This window comes from Myotis yumanensis, unplaced genomic scaffold (assembly GCF_028538775.1).
Source record: "Myotis yumanensis isolate MYYU_CA2020_CCGP unplaced genomic scaffold, mMyoYum1.0.hap1 SCAF_7, whole genome shotgun sequence".
Classification (NCBI taxonomy): domain Eukaryota; kingdom Metazoa; phylum Chordata; class Mammalia; order Chiroptera; family Vespertilionidae; genus Myotis; species Myotis yumanensis.
In genome coordinates, this window is record NW_027223758.1 from 60,377,264 (window position 1) to 60,389,583 (window position 12,320).

General features: G+C 44.5%; 1 pseudogene; it reads left to right on the forward strand.

The window, feature by feature from the left end:
* The first annotated feature begins 2,479 nt into the window (after nucleotides 1–2,479).
* Nucleotides 2,480–3,841, forward strand: LOC139013496 (sodium/hydrogen exchanger 9B1 pseudogene; annotated as a pseudogene).
* Nucleotides 3,842–12,320: the final 8,479 nt, after the last annotated feature.

Genomic DNA, 12,320 nt, shown 5'->3' on the forward strand with positions numbered 1-12,320 from the left:
TCATTTCCTCTAGGTTCCTTTTCATGTTGGTGACATTCTCATTCAGCTCCTTATAATTCTCATTGAGTTGTGCATATTTGTCATCCAGCCATTTGAGCATCCTATAACTCAGGGGTCCTCAAACTTTTTAAACATGGGGCCAGTTCACTGTCCCTCAGACCGTTGGAGGGCCAGACTATAGTTTAAGAAAAAACTATGAACGAATTCCTATGCACACTGCACATATCTTATTTTGAAGTAAAAAAACAAAACGGGGACAAATACAATATTTGTATTTGCATGTGGCCCAGGGGCCGTAGTTTGAGGACCCCTGCTATAACCATTACTCTGAACTCTTTCTCTGACATATTACTTGCCTCCATTTCATTTAACTCTCTGGTGGTCTTTTTTTTTCCTTTGGGGATTGCTTTTTTGTCTCCCCATATTTTGCTATAACGTTTCAATTGTTTCTGTGCCCTAGATCCAACTGCTTTGCTACCCAGGTTCTTTTGAGGGTGGTGCTACTGATGTGATCCCTCAGGTCTCCTGGGCTTGGTAATCTATCGGAGCTCTCTACTTGAGCTATTTGGGTTCTCTTGATGTAGTTGGATCTTGAATGTTAGTTTCTTATTCATGGATGAAGTCTCGTCATGGGTTAGCAATGTGACTCACCCCCAGCTTCGTTGTGCAAGCAGTTTTGGATGTGACTGTGGTTCTGGCTCTTGTGGAAAAGGTTGTCTGTGGTCTCACTGCTATGTGCTCACTGTGGGTTCCCAGAGTCCATGGCCTGGGAGGAAGGAGTCTTGGGACCTGAGGCTCAGGAACTGTGTCTTTGGCCAGTGTGGTGTGACTCTTGCTGGATTAGCATCACTCTGCAACTCACTATGAGAGGCCCGGAGCCTGTGACAGTGGGAGGAGGGTGTCTCGTATTCTGTGATTAAGGCAGTGGGACTCTGGCCAAAGTGATTTCTCTCTCTGAATCATGAAAGGGGTTAAGGATCCAGCAGCAGGCTGTCCATAGGTAAGTAGCCAGGAGGGGGATGTCATGGATCCTACTGAGGGAGCCGCACACCCTTGGTTGGAGAGGCACATGCCCACTGGCAGCACACAGAGGGGCCCAGGAGCTGTCTGCCAGGGGTGTGCTTGTGGGGCCCACACACTGGATCGGAGTGATTGTGGTGTGCCACCGGCCCCGTGGAGGGAGAAGTCCCAGTTTCTGCTTTGGGGGATGTGCGTCTTGGTTGGATATGGATGCCCAATGGCTGCTTACAGAGCTGCCCAGGAGCCATCTGCTGGGGCAGTGGGTTCAGGAGGCTTGTGCTGGAGCAGTGCTACTGCGGGGACTGGATGCCAGCAGCCAGGGTTGTGCCTTGCAGCGGCTCAGAGAAGCACCCAGGGGCCGCCTGCTGGGGCAGTGGGTTCAAGGGGCTTGCATGCTGGATTGGTGCAACTGCAGTGACCAGAGGTCAGCAGCTGAGGAGGAGGAGGAGGATATCCAAGTTTCTGTTGCCAGGGCCTTGAGTCCTTGATTGGATATGAGTGCGCCTAGTGGCAGCTCACAGAGGCACCCGGGGATTGGCTGCTGGGGTGGTGGCCTCAGGGGGCCTGTGTGCTGAAACCATGCAACCACGGTGTCTGTGGGTAGGCAGCTGGGAAGGGGAAGTCCAAACTTCTGTTGCCGGGGCCGTGCGCCCTTATTAGGATATGAACATGCTCAGCCAGGGCTCAAGGAGGCACCCAGGAGCCGCCTATACGGGCAGCGGGCTCAGTAGGCCTGCATGATGGAAAGGTACAACTGTGGTGTCCAGAAGTCAGCAGCCAGGGAGGGGGATGTCCCAATTTTTGCTGCCTTGTGACCTTGTTTGAAATTGCATGTGCCCCGCGGGGGCTTACAGCAGCACCCAAGAGCTGCCTGTGGAGCAGTGGGCTCAGGAGTCCTGCGTGCTGGAAAAACACAACTGTGGTGTCCAGAGGTCTGCAGCTGTGGGGTGGGAAGACTCAGCTTTTGCTGCTGCATCCGTGGTTGGATACACGTGCGCCCTGTGGCGGCTCACAGAAGCACCTGCGGTGCATTTGCCAGCGCAGCGCACTGACACACTCTGAGGGGCCCTGGCACTGAAGCCGCGCGACCCAGATGTCTGTGGGCAGGTATCCAGGAAGAGGGAATTCAGAATTTCTACTGCCGGGGAAGTGCGTCCTTGTTTGTATAAAAGCACGCCCAGCAGGGGCTTACAGTGGCACCCCAGAGCTTCCTGTGGAGCGGTGGGCTCAGGAGGCCTGTGCGCTGAAAATATGCGACTGTGGAGTCCAGAGGTCTGCCGCTGGGGAGGGGGGATGTCGCACTTACTGCTGCGGGAGCTGTGCACCTTTAGGTCTGCAGGTCTGTGGGTGGGGCAGCAGGGTTTTGGCTGGAGTGGCTGCCAGGTCGTGGGTAGTGTCCAAGGCCTGTCTGAGTGGTGGTGGTGGTGAGTTCCTAGAAGAGGCCACTCTCTCCTTCAAGATGGCGTGGGCTTTATGCCAGAGTCCCACAACCCGGGGAGAGTCCGCAGTGGTGTTAGGTGCTCCCTATCCAGGAGAGCCTGGTCTGCCAGCCCCTACTACTCCTGCCGTATTTTCTGGAGTTTTACTTTTTATGATATTGTTTACAATCTGGTCAATCTCAAGCCCTGGTCATTGCCCTGATGAAAATTTATTTGGACTCTTCATTGTCTTTTATTATTCCCTAATTGGGGGGAAACTTTTGGAAGTCATTAGAATACTTTCAGTGCCTCCACTTCCACCTCTTTTTGGGATGTTATTGGCTGGTTTTACCATTAGGAATGCTCCATATGTCACTGAGCGCATCCATAATAGTAACAAGTGGTCCTAATAAAAGCTGGACTTGGACTCTATCCACAGGCTTTGAAGCATTTGAAGAGAGTTTAAGATTGCCTAGGAGTCCATGCCTCATGGAGGCATGTTCGACTGCTGTTATTTCCCTCTTCCTTATGAATTTTCCCTGGGAATGGGGATTTCTTTTAGGTTTGTGGTAGGTGCTGTCTCTCCTGCTATTGTCCTTTCCATGCTGCATTTGCAAGGAAAAGGATATGGTATTGAGAAAGGCATTCCAACCTTACTAATAGCTGCTAGTAGTTTGGATGACATCATGACTATCGCTGGATTCGGTACATTCATGAGCCTAGTCTTCTCCACAGGTGGCATACTTCATAATCTCCTAACTTCTTGTAAGAACGTAATTATTGGTGTGCTGCTAAGAACATTTTTGGGAATTTTTCTTCAGTATTTTCCAAGTGAAGATCAGACAAATATTCCAATAAAGAAAGCATGCCTGATTTTGAGTTTGTTTCTGCCATCTTAGTCAGCAATAGCATCAGTATATATGGAGCTGGAAAATTATTCACACTAATGTTGACTTTCACTGGAGGAGTGAATTGGACCATAGATAAGATTGGAGTCCAAAAAATTATTTCATTTGCATGGGATATTTTTCAACCCCTTCTTTTTGATTTGGTTGGATTGGAAGTATCTGTTGCAGCTCTTAAGTCAGATGCTATTGGTATTTCTATTGCTTGTATGAGTTTGGCATTATTGGTTTGAATTTCTTTTACATTTTTCTTTATGTCTTTTGTTGGTTTTAATTTTTAAGGAGAAAATATCTAGTGCTTTCTCATGGATACCCAAAGCTACAATCCAGGCTGTGTTAGGTCCTCTGGCTTTAGAAACTGCAAGAATCAGCTCACCCGACTTGGAACCATATTCGAAGGGTGTGATAACAATAGCATTTTTAGCCATCTTGATCACAGTTCCAAATGGAGCTCTGCTTATTAACATACTAGGATCTGTGCTCCTTCACAGTATTTAACACAGTCCTAGATTCCTCAAGCTAACAACTTCAAAGCTGGTTTAAAAGTATGTTATTTTAACAGTATTGCTTCAGCATGTATTGTCACAGTCATTGGAATTACAGGTACCAGATTATAGTTAACTCTGGACAGTCGTGACAACAGAAATAACTTTAAGAGACTTATAGATTCCTCAGACACACAGCCCGTTAGGACATGTGGAGCGGGAAAGGGAAAGAGGGCTTTACTTCAGCCTTCCCTGAGGTTCCAGATGAATGTGTTTCTCTTATGAACTACAAATGGATCTGAAGTCACAACTTTGACATTAAGAATGAATTACCAAAGCCAGTCTTAAATGATTTAAGGTGGGAATGAAATGAAGTGTTAAACAGAAAGAGCCCTTATGTTATCTGCACAGCAACTATTGCTGGTATTGAAGGAGACAAAGTTTAAACCACATTTGGTGGCTAGAGAAGAGCTCTCCTACATCTCCACTTGTGTAAAGTTGCTAGACAGAGCCGCTGGCCTTCCCTTTGGCCAAGGATGGCATTGCTGAGCCAACCACAGCAGTGATGTCTACAGCCTGTGTCTCTGGAAGCAAACAGGGAAGCCCTAGTGCTCACTGGGATCAGAAGAGAGCCCCGCAGCTGCCCACACTTGCTGATGGGACCCCAGGCTGGGGCGCACTGCCAGGCCACACACACCTGGGTGGATTGTGCCCTCCAAGATGGACCGTTTTATCAATTCCTCCATAGAGAAGACGTGGCTGCTGCCTCCTCTGGTGGGAACATACTCTGTCCATCTTCCTTCAGTGAAAAACATTTTTTCAAGATAAAAATGACAAAAATAAATCATCAAAAGACACACATCAGGAAACAGAAGTGCCCAATGACATTCTCAGAAGCCTCCACCTTTGTTATTCTCTCTCCCCTGAGCACTTACAATAGAGCTATTCCCATCAGATGCAGAACTACTGTTTCAGGAGGAAATGACATCCCTCATGCCTGAGAGCAAAGGCTTTTGATAAAACCTGCTTATTCAACCAACTATCTCTCCAGGCCCAGCCTGGAGAAATTCCGTAAACTTTTACCTTTACTAAAGGAATTATTTTCAGCCTGTGTCAACTACATCAAGCTCATCACCACTGCTAAATACACTGCCATTGATTTCTACCATGGACAGTTTTCCATTCGGTCAAGAAGTGTTACAGAGAAAAGTCTGCCTCTTCTTTCCCCATTGCTGGTGGGAGTGGGGTTCTTGGGGTACCACTGGAATAAACATTTCCAGAGGCCCTGTGGGAGAATGAGATATGCTAGAAAGCTTGATTTCTGTGGAATCACATCTCTGGGTTTCCAAAGTCCTATTTCCCTTAGTCCACATATAGAAGAAGTATAGCTGAAGTTTCAGTAAAGCTAAAATTAGAGTCAGTGTGGAGCTTCCATTCCATGTTGGAGCTGGTCCACTAATCAGGCAAGTTGCAGTCCATTGGGCCATTGTGTGTGTGGGGTCCACATGGTCATGGGTCACATGAGAGAATGCCAGGAAGCCAATGTGAAGCATGCCAAGAGGAGCCAAGAGCATAAGAGCACAGCCTTCTTTGTTGAGGGGATTATATAGCCTAAATTTCTGTGTGTTTGCAGTGGACACATCCATCTGACCAACCATCTCTGTCCCCAGGTGTGATTGACAGGCAAGTACCTTCCCTATGTCATTCCAACCTTGCCGGGCATGTGTCTGTCTTCCCATGTCCAGTCCCCTTTCCCCAATGTTTTGCAGGAAACATGCTTATAATGTCTGACTTCCCTTTGCTCCTTTCTTGTTATTTATAACTAATTAAAAAAGTATTAGAAGGACAATCAAGACTGTCTCCTTTGCACAGCATCTTCCTGGGCTCCTTTCACACAGTCCAGGAAGCCTCTAGCTAACAACTTCAAAGTTGATTTGAAAGGGAAGCATGTTACCTTTACTGTGTTGCTTCAGCATGTATTGCCACAGCCATTGGAATTTCAGGTGCTAGATCACAGTTAACACTGGACAGTAGTGACAACAGAAATGATTTTAGGAGACTTATAGATTCTGCAGACACACAGCCTGTTAGCACATGTGAAGCGGAGAGTGCTTTACTTCAGCTTTCCCTGCGATTCCAGATGAATGCGTCATCGTTGCCAATGTTTCTCTTATGAACTATAGGTGGATTTGAGGTCACAACTTTGACATTCTTTGAGGAGGAATTCCCCAAAACAGTCTTAAATAATTTAAGTGGGAATGAAACTTGAAGCAATAAACAGAAAGAACCCTTATGTTATCTGCACAGCAACTATTGCTGGTATCGAAGGAGACAAAGTTTAAACCACATTTGATGGCTAGAGAAGAGCTCTCCTACATCTCCACTTGTGTAAAGTTGCTAGACAGAGCCGCTGGCCTTCCCTTTGGCCAAGGATGGCATTGCTGAGCCAACCACAGCAGTGATGTCTACAGCCTGTGTCTCTGGAAGCAAACAGGGAAGCCCTAGTGCTCACTGGGATCAGAAGAGAGCCCCGCAGCTGCCCACACTTGCTGATGGGACCCCAGGGTTGGGGCGCACTGCCAGGCCACACACACCCGGGTGGATTGTGCCCTCCAAGATGGACCGTTTTATCAATTCCTCCATAGAGAAGACGTGGCTGCTGCCTCCTCCGGTGGGAACATACTCTGTCCATCTTCCTTCAGTGAAAAACACTTTCTCAAGAGAAAAATGTCAAACATAAATCATCAAAAGACACACATCAGGAAACAGAAGTGCCCAATGACATTCTCAGAAGCCTCGATCTTATGTTATTCCTCTCTCCCCTGAGCACTCACAATAGAGCTATTCCCATCAGATGCAGAACTACTGTTTCAGGAGGAAATGACATCCCTCGTGCCTGAGAGCAAAGGCTTTTGGTAAAACCTGTTTATTCAACCAACTATCTCTCCAGGCCCAGCCTGGAGAAATTCCGTAAACTTTTACCTTTACTAAAGGAATTATTTTCAGCCTGTGTCAACTACATCAAGCTCATCACCACTGCTGAATACACCGCCATTGATTTCTACCATGGACAGTTTTCCATTCGGTCAAGAGGTGTTTACAGGGAAAAGCGTGCCTCTTCTCTCCCCGTTGCTAGTGGGAGTGGGGTTCTGGGGGGAACCACTGGAATAAGCATTTCCAGAGGCCCCTGCGGCAGTATGAGATGTGCTAGAAAGCTTTGTTTCTGTGGAATTATATCTTTGGGTTTCCGAAGTCCTTTCCCTCAGTCCACATATAGAAGAAGTGTAGCTGGGGTTTCGGTAAAACAAATTAGAGCAAGTGTCCAGGGTTTCCATTCCATGTTGGAGCTGGACCAGTACAGCATCAGGCAAGTTGCACACAGCCTGTTAGCACATGTGAAAGGGGGGAGGGCTCTTCTTCAGCCGTCCCTTGGATTCTCTCTGAGGAGAAGCGAAGTCCCAGTGTAAGACTGGAGCTGGCCTCAGAGTACTGAAGCAAGGTTCCACCACAGTCTCCACACTCGTCTGTGGGTGAAGTTATACAATTTGTGACAAAGGCAGCTCCTCAGACTTTGGCACCACCTGAAAATTCTTCAGTAGATATGAAACTGATGCAGGCTCTGCTGTGACTGAGTGTTCGATATGAAGATGAAATATATGAGACGAAAGCTAACGCCAGCATTAACTGCAGGGCACCACATCAAAAGACAATAACAACTTGGTGTCCATTCAGACTGTATGCACTATTCAGGTGTACCGATGCCTTCTTAATTGAAAAGTGTGTGTTTCCTGAACAGTCTTCTTTTAGCAGAATGTTCACCTGAAAATTGTAAAATGAACATTACAATCTACTTCTCTAAAAACTACTAAAAGTATGAGTATCAGCATACTCAAATTGGTAGTTCTACCCATCTAATATTTTATTACACAGGATACTAATAGACTTTATTCAGGAAACTGGAAATGTTTCATTGATTTTGGTAAGTACTTAAATATAGTAAATACCTGGCATTAGCAATTTCTATAAATATATCCATGAAGATGTTACCTTAGAATACTTAAAGCTATAACTAAACCATGGTTTCTCAACCTGACACTACTGACATATGGGGCCAGGTAAGTCTATGTTGTGGGGACTGTCTGGGTATGGTAGGATGTTTAGCAGCATCCCTGGCCTCTACCCACTAGATGCCGGTAGCACTTCCCCTTTCTCTCAGTTGTGACAACCAAAAATATTTCCAGACAAATGTCCCAGGGGGACACGTGGCACAAGCTGTGTACTTGTTGGGCATAGAAGGACTTCCTTCAAATGTGTATCTTTGTAGGTTTGGCAGCTATAACCCAACATTGTATAATCTGTATGCATTTATGATTCACTGATAATTTATTTTTAAAATCTTTTTGACCTTTAATTAAGACTTTTAATATAAATACACAATATTTAGTAGCTACATTAGGCAAGTAATTTGTATGGCACAGTGATAAAACCATAGTATAGTTTATGGAAAAGCACTGACTATTGAAGTCATTAATTCAACTGGTTCTTAAGTGAGGTTTACTTATCAAATTCAAAACAAAAAATAATTGAGAGTTTTGAATAAAAAGGCAGATGGAAGCAGATGTTTGGTATTACATGCGTAAATATTAACACTTTTGGGGGTTTGATTTAGGATTGTTCTTTAGGTTGTTAAGACTAAAAAGCCATGTATAATTGCTGAGTCAAAAGACTGCATTGGGAGTTTGCTTAGAAATGGGTGAAATCCAGAATTCAAGTACCACTTTCCAATCTGAAGTGTTTTGGAACTGGCTACTAAGATAAAAGACCAACTCATAGAATATAAAGCTACTCATTTTTCACTACAACTTGACAACTGCACAGATATTGTTACAAATGACAATTTTTTAGTATTATGTAATTTGAACAGGATATATATTGAAAAGATACATATTTTTCCAGATTTATTAGTAACAAACACAACTAGCTCTGAACTGAATAAAACTATGAAGGATTGATTACATTGTGACAACTTTAGAATTTAAGTTTTGAGTTGAAGTTTGTTCTGTTGGCACAACTGTGGAGAAGAAAACATTCTGGGTTCTCAGATTGAGAGCTTGCAACTAACTAGAATCAATTTACAACTTTCTTCATGAAGAAAAGACTTGCTATGAAATATGTCCGCAGAACTAACAAGTATGCTTAGTGACTCAGCAAAACCTAATGTGGTAAATTTAAGATTATTCCTTTGTTATGTAATAATATGGAAGTTGAAGCATAACTGGTACTGCATGCTGTGTTAGGATCTTTATGGGGTGGAAAAGTTGTGTAAGAATGTTTGAACTACAACACAAATTCTTCATGTTTCTACAAAACAAGAAACTAGCTTGGTTTTAATATTTTTAAGTGTAAACTGGATAGTCAGTCTTGCTCATTTTTCTGTTATCTTCAGTATCCTTAAAGATGCTTATGCTTCTATACAAGGAAGGATGGCAACATGTTTTGCCAAGGAATATATGACTAAAGGTCAAAACACAAGTTAGGAGCTTGGAAGAATTGCTATACAGATTTTTGACATGTTCCACATTTTAACAATGACTATCATTGAAGTAGGTGATTATCTTATTACTAGAGGCCCAGTGCATGAAATTCGTACGGCGGGGGGGGGGGGGGGGGGGGGCGGGGGGAGGTCCCTCAGACCAACCTGCACCCTCTCCAATCTGGGAGCCCTCCGCGGATGTCCAACTGCCCTGCGGGATCAGGCCTAAACTAGCAGTTGCACATCCGCTTTCGCAATCCGGGACCTCTGGCTCCTAACTCACCTGCCTGCCTGCCCTAACCATTCTGCCTGCCTGCCTGATCCCCCTAACTGCCCCCGCCCCTAATGGCCTGGTCGCCCCTATTAACTTTTTAAAAATCTTATCCCCTTCACACACAATTGCATTTGACTTTCTTATTGGCTTCTCCTTGTCACACAATTTTTCTCTCCTTTATGTAACACTTTTTCCTACTGACTCATCATTTGTAAACTTTTCTTTCCTACTTCTGTTCCATCATCCTTCTTCCCATCTTTCTCCTACCCTCCCTCCCTCCCCACATTCCTTCTTTCCTTTATCTTTGCCCCTCTCCTCCCTCCCCTTTTCCTTCCTTCCCACCTTAATTTTTTTCTTCACTTCCTCCCCTGGACCTGCTTTGCTCCCTCCCCCATTTCTTCCTTCTTCCCATTCTCCTTTTAAACTCTACCTGCTCCCCTTTAAAACTTTTCTTCCCACCCTCTTTATCTCTCATCCACATCCTTATCTACTTACTTCCACTGTTTTAATACCTACCTGCCCAATTATTCACTATCATTCATCTTTTTTCTTTTCTGACTCCTACTTTTAAAATCTGTCCCCAGTACAGTTCACTCGCACATCCTCTTTCCTTCTTTAACTCTGCTCTCTACTGACTCTATAAAGTTCTTCCCTCCTTCCTTCCCTTCTTAAAGCTTCTGTTGGGGGGAAGGGGGCATTAATGCCCAGCCCAGGATTCAGCCCCGGCCAGGTGTTCGCTGCTCCCCACTTCCCCAGTCTCCCCACCGTTGTCCTGCTCCCATTCCCTGCCTGGGACACCCGGCCCAGCGAGGGTGGCCAAGGCCCACGTGGCCCAGGCGCTGCCTCCACTCAGAAGGCCTCAGACCATCCTCCACTCCATCCTGGACCCTAGGGGGCCTCCCTGCCAAAGGCTGCTACCGCCCTCCCCCTGAGTCTGGGCAGAGCTCCCCACTCCACACTGCCTGTGACCCGCCCCTCCCCAGGCCCACCTGCTCTGCCCCTCGTGGTCACCACCCCCTTCCACGTGCAGTTTCCTTCCCCTCCTATCATATCTTATTCTAACCCCGGCCTTGTAGCTGCCTGAGCAGAGGGCAGGGATACAGCCTGTTGATCCAGTCATGAGGTGAGGCTGTAATGGAAAAATTGGCATATTCCTCTATTATTAGTTAGATTGCCAAACTGAAAAGTTGTAAATATCTTATGAATTTGACAGATTATTTAAAGTTTTTTTTTTTTTCATTTATAGAAGATCCATAGGTTGGAAAATCATGGCTCTGTATTCATTGAGAGGTAATTTCAATAAAATTTAATTGAAATGTAACTATAACTTTACAAGATAAATTGTGGAACAGGTACTCATGGACTGAAAATGAATTTTGAAAATATAGCATCACCTGTTTTATTTTGGGTCAAAGTTAAAAACGAATTAACTTGAACTTGCTGAAGCTATTTTAAAATCTCTTACAATGGCAATCATCAACAAATCAACAAACAACAAGTGCTGGAGAGGATACGGAGAAAAGGGAACACTTGTGCACTGTTGGTGGGAATGCAGACTGGCGCAACCACTATGGAAGACAGTATGGAGTTTCCTCAAAAAGTTAAAAATGGAACTCCCATTTGACCCAGTGATCCCACTTCTAGGAATATATCCCAAGAAATCAGAAACACAAATCAGAAAGGATATATGCATCCCTATGTTCATAGCAGCACAATTTACCAAAGCTAAGATTTGGAAACAGCCTAAGTGCCCATCAGCAGATGAGTGATTAGAAAACTGTGGTACATCTACACAATGGAATACTATGCTTCTATAAAAAAGAAGGAATTCTTACCATTTGCAACAGCATGGATGGAACTGGAGAGCATTATGCTAAGTGAAATAAGCCAGTCAATGAAAGAAAAATACCACATGATCTCACTCATTCATGGATAATAAAGACCATTATAAACTGATGAACAAAAATAGATACAGAGGCAGAGCAGCATCGAACAGACTGTCAAACTACAGCGGGAAGGCTGGGGAGGGTTGGGGGGTGAGGGGCGGGGGTTAAGAGATCAAACAAAGGACTTGTATGCATGCATATAAGCATAACCAATGGACACAAGACATTGGGGGGTATGGGAGGCTGGGGGGATGTCAAGGGGGAAAAAAGGAGACATATGTAATACTCTGTAATATTTTAAGCAATTAAAAAAAATCTCCTCTTATACTACAATTAACATAACTCTGTGAGACTAGTTTCTCTGAGTTTTTAAAACAAAGTATAAAAGTCATTTTGATATACTTTACCCCCTAGAAGGCATGTCATAAACCTTAAAAGATATTAGATAAATTAAGAAGCACAATTGTGCAATAGCAAAATGTATAATAGGAATTCTCTATATCCCCTATATACTTACTTTCATAATGTGTACTAATTTAAAATTCTTTTTTCTTGTCCCTGTTATATTCTAATAATCTATAATAATAAAAGCATAATATGCTAATTAGACCAGACATCATTCCAAACGACCTTCCAAACGCAGCCGGGGCTGCGAGGAAAGCCCGGGTCCCGGGTGCCTGTCGGCAGCCAGGGAAGGAAGGCCTACTCTTGCATAAATTTCGTGCATTGGGCCTCTAGTACTTAATAAAATGCAGTTTATTGTGCCATCTTTAATTTTAAAAACTGGTTTGTATTATGT